A 15,078-nucleotide genomic window follows, 5' to 3' on the forward strand; every position below is an offset into this window, starting at 1 on the left:
CGGCTGGACTGGATGGTACGCCGGTTCTCACGGTATCTTCAAAATGGATTTTCACTTAGAACCAAACTCTTCTATCTTTGTGTGATGGCTATATTTGGTGGTGGGTTGTATATATGGCTTCGTTATCAACCCCATCGAGCTCATCGAGACCACCACTCTCAGTAGTGTGGTGTATCCTATTTGACTCAAACACAAAGAGAGAGAGGAATATAAGCAAAGCACCGATACTTTTCTTGTATAGAAAATAGGGAGGGGGTCTCCAACCACCTTCTTCCATTATGCATCACTTGCGAATTAAAACCCGTGTAAACAATTATAGGTAACATTAATCCACATTTTTTTGCTCTGGTGTCATCGTTAACCAAAATAACGGTTAAAAGTAAAATACCCTTACACCAGGATCCATGCTCAACACCATCAAAGCTCTCCTAACGTGGGATAAAACCTTACTCCAACGAGACCTCCCAACCCAACCGAATAAAAAACATTGATGTTTAAACTTTCGCATAGTGTACAACAACCTTAGCTATACGGTCAGGAAATTCCTATAAGTACGAATTAAACAAACTATCCAAAAGTACCAAATATTATAATCCTCTTATTATGATTTTTCTAACAATTAGTCCAATCATGATATATTTGTAGTATCCAATAATATATGGTGGAGATAAATGAGTTGTCTCCATCTATTACAAAATATAGTTAAAAAGAACGAGGAAATCTTCTAGGCATTCAAAGTCTTTCTTCTTCCAACAAGACACAATTTTGTACTGAATTAAGTCGTAGAAAAATGATATAGATGCCAAAGCGTAGACCTATAAATACCTACAGGTTCTGCCAGAATTTTGAGTTGCAATGTTAAAGCTATGTGCATAACCCACCCAGCAAAGTAATCAACAAACATCACTGCCATGAGTATCAACACCATTATTCTAGGAAAAATATCAAACATCATGGTCGACGTTGATCAGGAGATAGAGTACGAATGTCGAGGACCTAGTAGTTGGATCAAATATTGCAAGGATAATCCTCCTCACAAAGCAAGAAATGAAGAACCAAAATCAATGAGGAATAATAATCCAAAATCAATGTGTCGAAGAAAGATATGAAGACCCTAACTCTAATGGTGCAGTCTTGATGATTCAGAAAGCCAGGCCATCTAACAGGGCGCAGAAAGTAATTTCGCGGCAAGTATTCATGGCAGAAAAGATGCCTCCACCAACAGTCAAATACCTAAATTAGTCGGGACAGGACATTGGCTTCACAATTGCGGATCACCCACAGCAGGTTCCTCGACCAGGGCAATCCGCACTTATCTTACCCGCAGTAGATTGCTGGTTTTGACATGTCGAGAGTCTTCATAGATGACGGCAGCAACTTAAACCTTATGTACGCAGATACATTAAGGAAGATGAACATATCCCTGGCAAATTTAGCACCAACTGATACACGTTTCCACGGGATCACGCCAGAGAAACCAAGTTATCCGTTGGGCAAGATCAATCTCGACGTTCAGTTTGGGACCCGAGAAAACTACAGGATAGAGAAATTGGAGTTTGAAGTCGTGGATTTCCCATCGCAATATCACGCTTTGTTGGGACAACCAGCATATGCCAGGTTTATGGCGGTACCTCACTACACGTACTTATTGTGGAGGTTTCCTGGACCCAAAGGACCAATCGCAGTCAAAGGAAGCTTTGCGTTAGCTGACAAGTGCGACAGAGATTTTCATCAACTGTCAGAAACTTTCGGGATGCAAGCAGAATATATAGCGCCAAGGCTCACTGATTATGATGTGCTGCCAGACACAGGGAGGCCACTCAGAGAACCAACCTTTAACACGACAAAGGATTCAAAAGAGGTGCAGATCCATCCGACGGACCCGAAGAAAACGACGTCCATTGCAGCGAATATGGACCTCGCATAGGAAAGCGCGCTCGTCGAGTTCCTCCGTGAGCACTGGAAAATCTTCGCATGGTGTCCAGCTGACATGCCAGGAGTACCCAGGGAACTTGCCGAGCACCACCTAAACTTGGATCCTATTGCGCGACCAATCAAACAACCTTTGCGGCGTTTTTCGGAATCAAACCGCAAAGCTATGCTGTCAGAAATTGATCGACTCAAAGATGCTGGTTTTATTAAAGAGATATCTACAGAAGCCACGTGGGTAGCTAACCCAGTGATGGTGCCGAAGAAAAACACGAAAGTCCTTCGCATGTGTGTCGACTTTACGTTCCTCAATAAACACTGTCCAAAGGATCACTTTCCCCTCCCAAGGATCGATCAAATTATCGACTCCACGGCAGGATGCGAACGTCTTTCCTTCTTGGACGCATATTCTGGTTATAACCAGATCCGATTAAAGGAAGACGACGAAGCCAAGACAGCGTTCATCACACCGTATGGCGTGTTTTGTTACAGAACAATGCCTTTTGGTTTGAAAAACGCGGGAGCAACATATCAGCGGATGATGCAGAAATGCCTAGCAACACAGATTGGAAAAAACGTACAAGTCTACATCGACGATGTCGTCATAACTTCAAAAAAGGGGGAAACATTGATCGAGGATTTGAAAGAAACTTTTGCCAACCTCGACAAGTTCTGTCTCAAGTTGAATCCGACGAAATGTTCTTTCGGCGTTCCTGCGGGAAAACTTCTCGGTTTCCTAGTCTCAGCAAGAGGGATTGAAGCAAATCCCGAAAAAATCCAGACTATCGTAACAATGAGGAAGCCAACAAAGTTGAAAGAAATACAGCAACTAACTGGGCGAGTCGCAGCTTTAAGCAGATTCGTCGCCAGACTGGGAGAAAAGGCGCTACCGTTCTACGCCTTAATCAAGCAAGGAGAAAAGTTCCAGTGGAACAAAGAGACAGACAGGGCTTTCGAGGATCTCAAACGGACAATTTCGACACCACCAATCTTGGTGGCGCCAAAAGAGAAGGAACCTCTCCTGTTGTACATTGCGGCTACAGCTCAAGTGGTTAGCACAGCGCTAGTTGTCGAAAGAGAAGAAGAAGGAAAACTCCACGGAGTGCAGAGACCGGTATACTTCATCAGTGAAGTCCTATCGCCTTCAAAACAGCGGTACCGCGATGCAGAAGCTCGCATACGGAGTGTTTACAACCGCAAGAAAATTGCGGCACTATTTTTCGGCGCATCCGATAATAGTGGTTAACGAGGCTCCCCTATCCAATATACTAAACAATCCAGAAGCTACAGGCCGTGTCTCCCTTTGGGGAATAGAACTTTCCCCTCGGGACATCACGTATGAAAAAAGAAAGGCAATAAAATCGCAAATTTTGCCAGATTTCATCGCAGAGTGGATGGAGTTGCAAAATACAGGACCTCCGGATTTATCGTGAACTTGGACCATGAACTTCGATGGATCCAAGAGACTAGAGGGAGCTGGAGCAGGCGTGATCCTCATATCACCTGAAGGCGACAAATTAAAATACGTCTTACGGATGACGTTCCCAAACGCGTCCAACAACGAAGCAGAGTACGAAGCTCTTATACATGGGATGAAGATGGCGAAAGCTTGCGGTGCAACCCGACTGAAAATCTTTGGCGACTCACAATTGGTGGCACAGCAAGTCATGAATCAATGTGATGCAGTCAACGAGAGTATGATAGCATACAAGGAGATGTATAATGAGCTAGAAAAGCTGCTTGATGGATGTGAGGTAAATCATATTAGCAGATTGAGCAATGATGAAGCCGATGTTCTTGCAAATATCGGGTCGCAATGCCTAGCGATTCCTCCAGGTGTGTTTTGGGAAGAAATAAGCGAGAGATCCACCAAGCCGATGAAATCTAAAAAGAAGGAGAAGGATGCAAAACCCTCGGGTGCTGCAAGAGAATCACTGGACGAAGAAGAAGATGAACAGGAGCTAGTCATGATGGTGCAAATTCCATGGATGCAAGCATACATATCATATATCCTAAGGAAAACAATACCCGACGATCCAGTTGAAGCAAGGCGGATAATTAGACGTTCTAAAGCTTTTACCGTGGTCAAAGGGGAGCTGTATAAGCGAAGTATTTCGGGTGTGCTACAGAGGTGCGTCACACCCGAAGAAGGAAGAGTAATCCTGAAGGAGGTACACGAAGGAGTATGCGGCCATCATGCAAGTAGTCGAGCCATCGCGGCCAAGGTTTTTCGAGCTGGATTTTACTGGTTAACGGCAATTGAGGATGCGAAGGAAATAGTGCGAACCTGCGATGCGTGCCAGAGATTTGCCGCAAAGCCTCACTCTCCAGCAGCGGAATTAATGCCAATACCCTTATCTTGGCCCTTTGCTCAATGGGGTCTCGACATGGTGGGAAAGTTACACAAAGCCTCGCCAGGAGGATACGAGTATATGCTCATCGCCGTCGACAAATTCACCAAGTGGATAGAAGCGAAGCCTATAAATTCACCAGATGCAGCGTCAGCAATAAAATTCGTGAAGAGCTCGGTTTGGGGTACCTCATAGCATCGTCACGGACAATGGCAGTAACTTCACATCCAAGGAATTCAAGGCATATTGCGCCGAAGTAGGTATCAAATTGCACTTCGCGTCAGTCGCGCATCCTCAAACTAATGGTCAAGTCGAGAAAGCCAACGGTATCATCTGCAATGGCATCAAGAAGCGTCTGTTAGGGCCATTGGAAAAAGCTCGACACACTTGGCCAGAGGAGCTGCCGAGCGTGTTATGGAGCATCCGAACAACGCCAAATACAGCGACACAGGAGACTCCGTTTTTCCTGGTCCATGGGGCAGAGGCAGTACTGCCGATAGAAATAGAGCACGACTCTCCGAGAGTCACGGAATACAATGAAGAAACTTCCGGAAGAGCATTGGAAGACGACGTTGACGCACTCGACGAAGCTCGAGACGAAGTACTATCAAGGGTCACTAAATATCAGCAAGACCTCAAAAATTACCACAGTCGACGTTTGCGACCAAGGTCCTTTCAGGTTGGAGACCTAGTTCTGCGACTCAATCAAGATCGTACTGAAAAAATCGAGTCACCTTGGCTTGGCCCATACGTCGTCACGGAAATAATCGAAGGAGGGGCATACAGGATCAAGGATAAGAAGACAGGGGTTCCCGAGAAAAACCCCTGGAACGTAGCGCAGCTAAGGCATTTTTGCGCCTAGTATCAAAATATAGCTCTCCTTTGTAAAAATACAATGTACTGAAACGCCCGCGAGTTTTCAGACGCACTCTTTTCCTTTTTCGGGGCACCGAGTGGGGTCGGGAAAGGTTTTTAATGAGGCGGACTCGCGGTGCTGCAGTATAATAAAGATAGTGGAATCATATATCTTTTTCGACTGGCTCGGGGGCTTGTACCCAGAAGATACAATATATATATCCGTGATATCGACAAGTACAACTTACAAAATATCTCGCCCTGGTGCAAAAGCACCTCGCAAAAATAAAAATAGCAGCGCAAAAATTGATCGACATAAAGCTCGGGGGCTAATGCCTGCAAATATAGTACTCAAAATAATTTATTTTGCCTTGGGGCAACCTCGCATTATGAAAATCATCGCCAACAAAACGCTTGGGGGCTTGGCAAAGACAAAACAATAACTTTGCAAATATAGCTTATGTTTAGAGCATATGGGATACAAATCCTTGGGAGGCAAATCCTCAATTATTGCCCAGAATATTATCTATGGTCAATTGCTCATTATTTACAGCGCGAGTGCTATGTTCCGCATAACTACCCTTCACGAAGAACTCGGCGTCCAGTCGAAGAAGTTCATCCATCATATCCTCAGCAACAGGGGTGACAATGTCATCATACTTGCCGAAGTTCCTTTTCCTCTTCGCCATCTTCGCCAGGCATTTCGGAACAATTTGACCCATGTCTAATTTCGGGCAGCAGATTTTTATCATGATCATGGCAAACCTTGCGCCAACAGCTAATTGAGCTCGCACAAAGCCATGGATCCGAGGAGCATCTCGAAATTGTTCCATCAAAGCAGGGAGGGTCTCTGGCATCTTATTACGCGGAAACATGGTCCCATAAACTAAAGACAAAGTCCTCGTACAAAAGTCGAGAAAGTCGCGGACCTGAAGCGCACGATCTTGAAATCTGACGATCTGGCGGGTATGTTCAGGTGTGCCCCAAAAGTTAGAACCATGCTCCTGTGCAAGTCTGAGAAGTACATTGGGTCGAGCTTCAACACGCTCATCTTCGGTAGCAGTGTTCACAAAAGAACCTATTTGAAAAGATTTATCAGGAAAAGAGGAGATAAGAAAAAAGGGAAAAGTGTGATTAAGTTCAGTAAGCACACCTGCCATATCCAAGCTAGCATCAGTCAGCAGTTGCAACATGAAATTTTCTCGAGTAGAAGCTGCTGCAGCCTCAGCAACCGCAGTTTCCTTTTCAGCTATGGCATCTTGAGCTTGTTGAAGTGCAATTTGCTCCCTCTCGGAAGATTTTCGAGATTGTTCCATTAGTACAAGTGATTGCTTCTTCGTGGACTGGAGCTCTCGGCGAAGTTCCTCCAAATCTAGTGCCGAACCTTTACTCGACAACTTTTCAATAACTTCGACAGCAACAGGTGTTTTCTTCGAGTAAGAGGAGGCAAGTAAAACAGCGGAAGGACGAGGAGTTGTGGAATAGTTGTCAAAAATCAACTGAAAATAAAGATTTTTCGACATCAATCATCCAGCAAACATAGATTTCCATTAAACTTCGAAGTATGTACATTGCTATTACAGAAGAAAGGTCACTACTGGACTACAAAAGTAGTTGTCGCCAAAACTACTAGGGCGACAGCATCAAAAGATACAACTAAAAAATAGAAAGAACAAGGTGGTCTACTTGACCTCCGGCTTAGACGTGCTTGGAGCAGGTGCTGGTTCGACACCAAGGAAGGAACGGATTGGTCTTGCGGGAGGTTTGGCAGCTCTAATTAGAGATTGCCATTTCTTCGTCTCCATCTCCCCTATGTCGCCAACCTTGGCCCAGTCGACGTTTTGCTGACTATTAGCGATCAGTGCAATGGTGCCCTCAACGACAATCTTCAGACCTTCTTGGCGAAGCTTCAGTCCAAGATCTTCCGGCCCATTGAAGGCTTTGGCAAGATCAACAAAAGTAATGGGGACCTCTTTCTTCGGAAAGAAGTAGGGAAAAAGCTTCGACAGACCTGCCTCAGCGTTTTCAAGGCCGTCGCGTGCTTCATCCCCATGAATCTCAAGAAGGGTCAGCGCATCAAGAAGATCGTCGCCCTCAGGACCCTCAACTTTGTATTCCTGATGAGTTCTCCCTAAAAACAAGCAAAGAGCAGCTTATAAATAAAGAACGCGGGAAAAATGTGAAGTAACCCGAGGAAATACACAAGGATTCTGGCACTTACTGACAAAACGTCAACACTGCGACTCAAAGCGAGAGAGGATCTCTGCTTCTCGAGCTGATTGCTGAGATATATTCTCGCTCAAGGAAGTTTCTGCGTCATGAAGCCTCTTTCGAAGATCTTCAATGGTGGCAGCCTCTTTTTCAGCTTTCTTGCGGGCTCTTTCGCTCTGCTCTAACTTAGCAGCAAGAGCGTTAGCACGCTTATTGGCGTCCGCAAGTTGTCCTGACAAATACGCGACAATTAAGTGTTATGACAAAAGTAGTAGAGTGAATACAACAAAGGAAATGGATAAAGATAGTACCTTCCAGTTTCGTGCTATGATCACGATACCCGACAAATTGGGTACCAAGACGGATAAATTCCTTCATTAAAGGCTGAAAGGAGGACCAAAGGAAAAATAAGTCAATATAGTTAGTCTGGAGTCGACGGCATATCGTCAAAAACAAAGCAGCGATAAAAACTCTGGAAAGCTCGGCACGTGAGCAAAAAAGAGAAGATTGAAACACTTACATCATTTAATGAAGGTGTCGAAGAGTCACCAGGGAATATGATGGTTTCCTTGGATGGCTCAACCCTTGCCCTCTTTGGCGAAGAGGCACGGGGGCTCGCAGGTGGAGTCGAATGCTCGACGTTTTGTTGAGGAGGCGAAGTTTCCTCCCCATCACGCTGAGTTTCGGACACAACTGAAGTACGCGACGTGCTCGTTCGAGCAGCCGCGTCAGTAGGTTGTTCCTCTTCCTCGTCATCACTACAATAAAAATGGCGGCAGTATAAGAAGCAAGATAGACAAAAACCATCAAAACAAGAAAGTAAAGAGTAAAAAGTAATTTACGAGCTGACGAGGGCATCGGCATATGGATTGAAAGCTGCTTTCCCATCTGAAGGCTCAGCTTCTTCGGTTTTGGAGGTGCTGGAATCTTTGACTTCATCCCTTTTTCTCTTCACCCTTGGAGAAGCGTGAGGAAGAGAGTGTGTCGAGGCAGTGGCTTCTGACTCAACCAAAGTCGCGGATTTGTGAGAACCCGCGACTTCAGTGGCAGGGCGCGAGCTGCCTTGGTTATCATCGTCGACAACAGCACGGTCTTCAACTTCTCCACCCTCAGGAAGAGGAGGAAGAGAAGCAAGGACGGGGTGGTCCTGAGAAGAAGAAAGAGTGTCGACAAAAAGGCATTAATAAGATAGTAGTTGACAAAAAATAAAAACTCGAGGAGGCAGTATAGCAATTAAAAAGAAGAATTACCTCGGGAAGGGGATTGGCGCTACTATATGGCGCAATACGGCAAGAAGATGGAACTGAATCCTTCTTGTTGAGCGATGAGATTTTGCGGATAAGCTTTTCAAAATCCTTCAAAGGAAGATCTTTCGAAAGCCTCTCAACATCCTTTTCACCAGCGTACTTCCAGAAGGGGTTTTTGCGCGCCTGGAGAGGCTGCACTCTAGTCCTAAGGAAATTGGCGGTAATCTCAATACCCGACAATTCCTTGCCGCGGGTGTTCTGTAGCTCATGGATGCGAGTCATCAGCGCCTCTGTTGCCAACTTCTCAGCATCGGTAGCTTCAGCATCCCAAGAACGGCGGCGAAGGATTTTGGCTTCTCCGTCAAAAGGAGCGATGTTTTCCTCCACTGGATTGGAGCTTTCTTCGTGGATATACAGCCATTTCTTCCGCCAACCTTGGACGGAGTCGGAAAATTTGACGTCGAAATATTCGACATCAGAACGAACACAGATAACAATGCTGCCAATATTGTAGGCGACGTTGTGAGAGCCATTACGGCGGATGCAGAAGATGCGCTTCCACAGAGCCCAATTGGGTTGGACCCCGAGGAAGCATTCACATAGTGTGATAAAAATCGAGATGTGGAGAATGGAATTGGGTGTCAGATGATGCAACTGAAGCCCATAGATAAAAAGGAGACCACGAAGAAATTCGTGGATTGGGGGAGAAAGTCCTCGGATCAGATGGTCAACGAAACTAACCCGATAGTTGATTGGAGGCTTCGGGTAGCTTTCCTCCTTGGGGAACTGGAGCGAGTTCTCTTTCTTGTTGAATCCCATCTTCTTTAGCATGTTGATGTCTTGGGTAGAAATCTTGGATCTCTCCCACTCAGCGCTTCCCAGATCTGTCGTCGTCATCTTCGACTCCGGCGTGCTATGCCTAGTCAAACGGATGCGAGGCGGCATCAACGGACTTGGCGGCGAAGGGAGTGAGAGTGGTTGAGCGCTTGAAGCAATGGAAGCAGTGGAGGAGTTGCAGAGGAGGAGCAGAGATGCGGCGCGAGCGAAAGTGCTGAAGGAAGAAGATGATGGCCTTATATAATGGTGTGGCGAGTCGATGCAACCGTTGGATGGAAAAATTATGGCACAGATAGTTACCACGTGGACAAGGGGTAAAAATGGATTTTTACTGAGAAGTGAACGGACAGGCGATACAGTATAAGTGCCAGAAAAAGCGGAGGACGTGTGTCCCCCACTTGCACAACGTGTCAAATGGATAGGAAAATGGGACCCACAAGGCAGAGAGAGAAGCGGTTCTCGCATATTCCCGATTCAGTAATCGTGGCTATCGTAAGCAATGATGTCACCTTGACAAGAGAAATTTTCGACAAAGACGCTTGACAAGAATTTCGACAAGAAAAGATCATTGATTATTTCGGGAGCCTTTCAACAAATACAAGTTTTTGCCCAAATGCTCGGGGGCTACTTCGGGAAAAAGAAATGTTCAAGTGTGACAAAACAGAAATAGCAAGAGTCTATGATCAAATACAAGTATTTGTTCATAGCCTCGGGGGCTACTCCCATCGGGAGCGCTGGTCGCGCACCCGAGAGATTTGAAAATTTCGGGAAAGAAAGAAAATATGGCGGCATAGAAGCGTGGAGCCTACACCTAAACACAAGTCCTTGGATGTAGCCTCGGGAGCTACTCCCATCGGGAACGTTGTTTGCGTGCCCGATGAAATTATAAAAAAAAAGATAGAAGAATAAGAGAGTATATTTCGAGTTAAAGAAACTCTACATATACTCCCATCGGGAAGACAAAATAAGTCATCAAATATGACTCAATAAAATGTGCTATTCCAACAGCCGAATAAGCACTCGACAATATATTCTCAGAGCACCGAAGTTGCGAATAAATCTCTGAATGCCGCAAAATTTGCGAAGGTAAGACCCCAGATCCGTTCTGTGCGGCGTGGCGCCGTCTGTGACGTCGGTTTGCTACTTTTTTCCGTATCAACAGATACGAAGAAAAATCCTAACGGACGCGTTAGGTACCCGATAAATATGACTGGGACTCGACAGAATGGTAAGACCTTAAGCGGCACCTGTCGAAGTTTACACCAGTATCCCGAGATCATGTCCAGGGACGTGATTTTGAAGTAGGTTTTTGCGGATTGCCACTAGAGCAGTTAACTAGTACCTGATCCGTCAGATGAACTAGCCCCAACTACCATTATCCCTGTGCAATATAGAAATTTGTATGCAAAGATATGTGCGAAAATTCAGAGTTGTCGAATAAATATAAAAATGGAGATTTTCCCTGACTCTGCAATTCAAGCAAAATCTCGGGGGCTACTGACATAGGCACACCCAATGGGCCTGCTGAAAGTGGTACCCGGGGTTTAATGAAGGCCCATGACTCGAAGAATAAGAAGAATCGGAAGCCCAAGTTGTTATTAAGGAAAGCTAGAGTTGTTTTAGGAGATGATGTTTGTAATCTTGCGGGATGAGTTAGAAACCTTCCCGGACTCTGTAACTTGTACAATACGAATCCCTCGGCTCCACCTCCTATATAAGGGGGAGTCGAGGGACAAAGAAAGCATCGAATCTACTGTCAACACAACCCTAGTTTTTACGTTGTCGAGCACTTTTCGGCTGAAACCTTCGAGATCTACTTGCCCTCTACATCCAACGAAACCCTAGTCTACAATCTGTAGGCATTGACAAGTTAATCCCTTGTCACCAATACCTATAGAATTTAGTCTTTCGACCATTAACGCTTGAAAGGAGATCTCGGCATCGAACGAGTAACCAAAGATCAGTTGTTGCAGACAATGACGTCTCCATTGACACCAAGGTAAAAGAAGAACGGATATCAAAAACCTGGTCTATTAAAAACACTACTCATGTTCTTATGAAAAATATTCACTTATAGATGGCATTCTCGATCTCTATCGACATCAGCGAGACCAGACGAAGGAGTGGGGATCATATATGGTACTCCCTCCATTAGGGATTATTGTTGGGTTCGTAGCATAGAAAAAAATTCTAACGGAAGAACGAACAAAACCAAGATTCAATCTAGGAAAAACGTCACGATCTAATCTACTAGATTGAAGCAATGAGACGGATTAGATCTACATACCCTTGTAGATTGCTAAGCGGAAACGAGATTGGTTCTCGTGGATGATGTAGCCGTTCACTTTCCAATCTCAAGATCGCGATGACGATCCCTCTGGCGCTGCAATCGGGCAACACCTCCGTACTCAGGAGCTCGATGAAGACACATCCTCCTTGTTCCAGCAAGCGGGGAGATATGGTAGATGGGATCTAGTCCAGTAGCTGATACCTTCGATCTAGACTATGGATCTTAGTATGATAAGATTTTTCCCTAGTAAACCTAGGTTTAATCGAACCTTGGGAAGCACTACTAAAATGGTGTAAAGGAAACTTCTACAGGACTTGCTAGTTAAGTTGATTTTATGTTTACCGTACCTATCTAGTTTACTCTTAAAGGGGTTGTGTTCAATGCTGGAAAATAGGTCAGGGTAAAGATTTCCCCCGCAGGCTGCAGCTATGCATACATGTATAATTGAAACGCAAATGTATAATAGATAAAATAAAGATAAGAGATTTGTGAGCAGCACATCCGTAAATACTCTTGCCCCTAAAGGCAGAGGTGACAAGAGTCTCTTGGTCCAACCATTGTTCCCACACCCGCGAGTAACAACGGTTATTAAGCGTATGAATACAGACCAAAGCATTAAGCTAGATGATTGTGTCGTGATCCCGGATGAATCACTAAACATGTATCATTACTTTCCCCTTTCTGCGGTAGCACGCCGTTCTCCACTCATCCCACTTATTCCCTTGATCGATCCGATTGACATGGGTACCTTCAGATCATCGAATCGAGGCAAAGAGACAAAGGATACAAGATTGCAAAATATCATATTCAATCCTTACATATATTATAAGATTAGATGCACATAAACGCTGCGAGGATGCACCCCCAACACGCAGCCTGTGAGGATTACTCATACATAATATCAAGATCAATAACAAAGATAGAAATCATTGTGGCAAATACTTGGATTGAAATCACAATATTCTTACAATGGTCGCCAATTCTCAAGGAGATCTCTATTACAGTGGTGATGGCTATGGCTATGGAGGAGATTGGAGATGGAATGGATGAACTATGGTGGTGGATCTCCTTCGGTGTGGTGTAGATGGATCTGATGGATGGCGGCTCTGTTTGGCGACGAATGGCTCTCTCTTTGGAGTCGGGTCCTTCACTGAACTTACAGGGTTTGACCTCGGGAAGGCTGCAGCACCCAGTACAGGCGCATGGTACGGCCGGGACTTGCCCATACCGATGCACGTTAAACTCCCTGGAACCACCTCTTCAAGCCTGGTCAACTTTGTTGCACTTGTGACGCGATTTCCTTCAGTAATTGCAAGTCCATTTATCATTATGACGCGATTTCTTGCACACCATTCAAAGATAGAAGAGATTGCACATTTTTGCATTAATTAGTCATTAGTAGAAAATTGAGAGGTAAACTTAGTCAATTTATTGACTTAACTAAGAGTTTAAATGCGAGAAAAAGTGGCGTATTTCACAGCCATCAACTTCCAAAGCTTAAAATTGATCGTCCTCGAGAAAGAAACAAAGAACAATAAGGAACTTGGCATTTAAACCAAAATAACGAGAAGGTAAACTCACTTACAAATGGTAGCCTTATGAGTCCAACACTTCTTCCATTTGAAAGCTTAGCATAGTTAGAGAAGTGCCCAGAATATAATACAAGCATTGGTAACTCGAGACAATCACAATAAAGATTTATAAGTATGAATAACTAGTTGTGTAAAGAATCACTCTAGCTTAAGTAGTTAAATCTCAATTTACCAAGGAACACTAGAAATTTTATTATCATCAAAACTAAGTATGAGCATTCATGTCAAAAGAGGTATAAGCAATGAAGTATCTTAATTACGCCCACATCAATAGATCAAGACTATCAAAATAATTACTATCTATTCATTGTTTTTCAGGAAGATTCATCTAGTAGTAGCGAGTCCATGCCAAGACTTGAGATGTGATACTTTTGGATTCCAATGATAGTTTCCAAACAAGAGTCATGAATGACCTTTTTAGTAAAATTTTGTGACACTCAAGGGGCTAGTAGTACACACGAGTAGCTAGCTACCCTGGCATTCAACTCATAGGCAAAATTGGGATATATACCTCGAATCATAAGCCAGCGGAGTTGCTAGCATCCCAAGAGTGTGCACCACAGTTTGTAGAAAATCTTAAATCATTATCATACTTGATTCACAACATTAGAACTTGGCATGTATTCAATCAAACAACTCCTATCAAGAGTGCTATCAAGTCTATCACAATATCTATGGAGTTAAGTATATTCAAAGTTAAACCCTTAAGACAATCGGTCATCATACAAGTCATAATTCAGAGTTTTTCCTATTGTACTTGTTTGGAAATATTATTTCCAAGGCAAAACTCGCTTAACTAAATGGACTAGTAAGATCTTCACAATTAAGAAAGCACACAAATAAAAACTCTACTCCAATATATTGTTTCAAATCACTCCCACTAATACCATATCTTAACAAGTCTAATGACTAGCATAAACAATTTCAAACTTCTAAGATGGGAGACATAGAACATACCTCTTGTAGGTGACTTCGTATTTCTCTTCCTTATGATCTGTTCCTTAAAACCCATGGTAAATCTTCCTCATTAACAATATCAAAGCAAAGAGGCAAATGCAATTCAGCCTTTTCAAGAACAGGGATAAAAAGAAAAATCTTTTTTGTATTTTTTGTGAATTGGGATTGAGAGGGAAAAGAAAGAGATTGGTGACAAAGTAAGGGATTAAAGACAAATAAAGAGGAAACACACTAAAAATGGAAAGCAAATGAAAAGCAAAGTGTTGGAATTGACCAACACGAGTGTTTCAAAGCTCTTTCAAAGAGTTGGAGTACAAACTTATTAAACACAAATAAAAATACCTAAGGAACACATCCCCAAGCTTAGGATTTTGCAAGCCCTGTTGTTGAGCTCATTGTGGTGGAGGATAATTCCCAAAGTTCCATTGGCCGCTCCAATAAGTGAACTGGGAAGTGAGATCGTTGGTGGTGTCTCGAAGGTTGATGGCGAGGTTGCTCAGGTTCTCAATGCTTCCTTCAAGCACGTACATGTCTTGATTGCTGGTGAAGTCGTGGAGTGGTTGTTGCTCCTATTCTGGTCCTGCATGTTCTTGTTTAACTTCCTCTTCTCCTTCGGGTTCATTTTGTTGTTGTGGTAGACTTGCCTCAACCTGCGAATTATAGTGCAAACGCCAATCCTCGATAGATAATAGACCATTAGGCAGAGGGGCAGCGATCAAGTGATCAGCTCCCAGTATGTTGAAGTAAAATCTAGCATCTAACTTTCTAACTAGACCACATGCATTTAGAGCAGTAAAACCAAGGCGGCG

Source organism: Lolium perenne, chromosome 7 (assembly GCF_019359855.2).
Source record: "Lolium perenne isolate Kyuss_39 chromosome 7, Kyuss_2.0, whole genome shotgun sequence".
In the NCBI taxonomy this organism is placed as follows: Eukaryota; Viridiplantae; Streptophyta; class Magnoliopsida; order Poales; family Poaceae; genus Lolium; species Lolium perenne.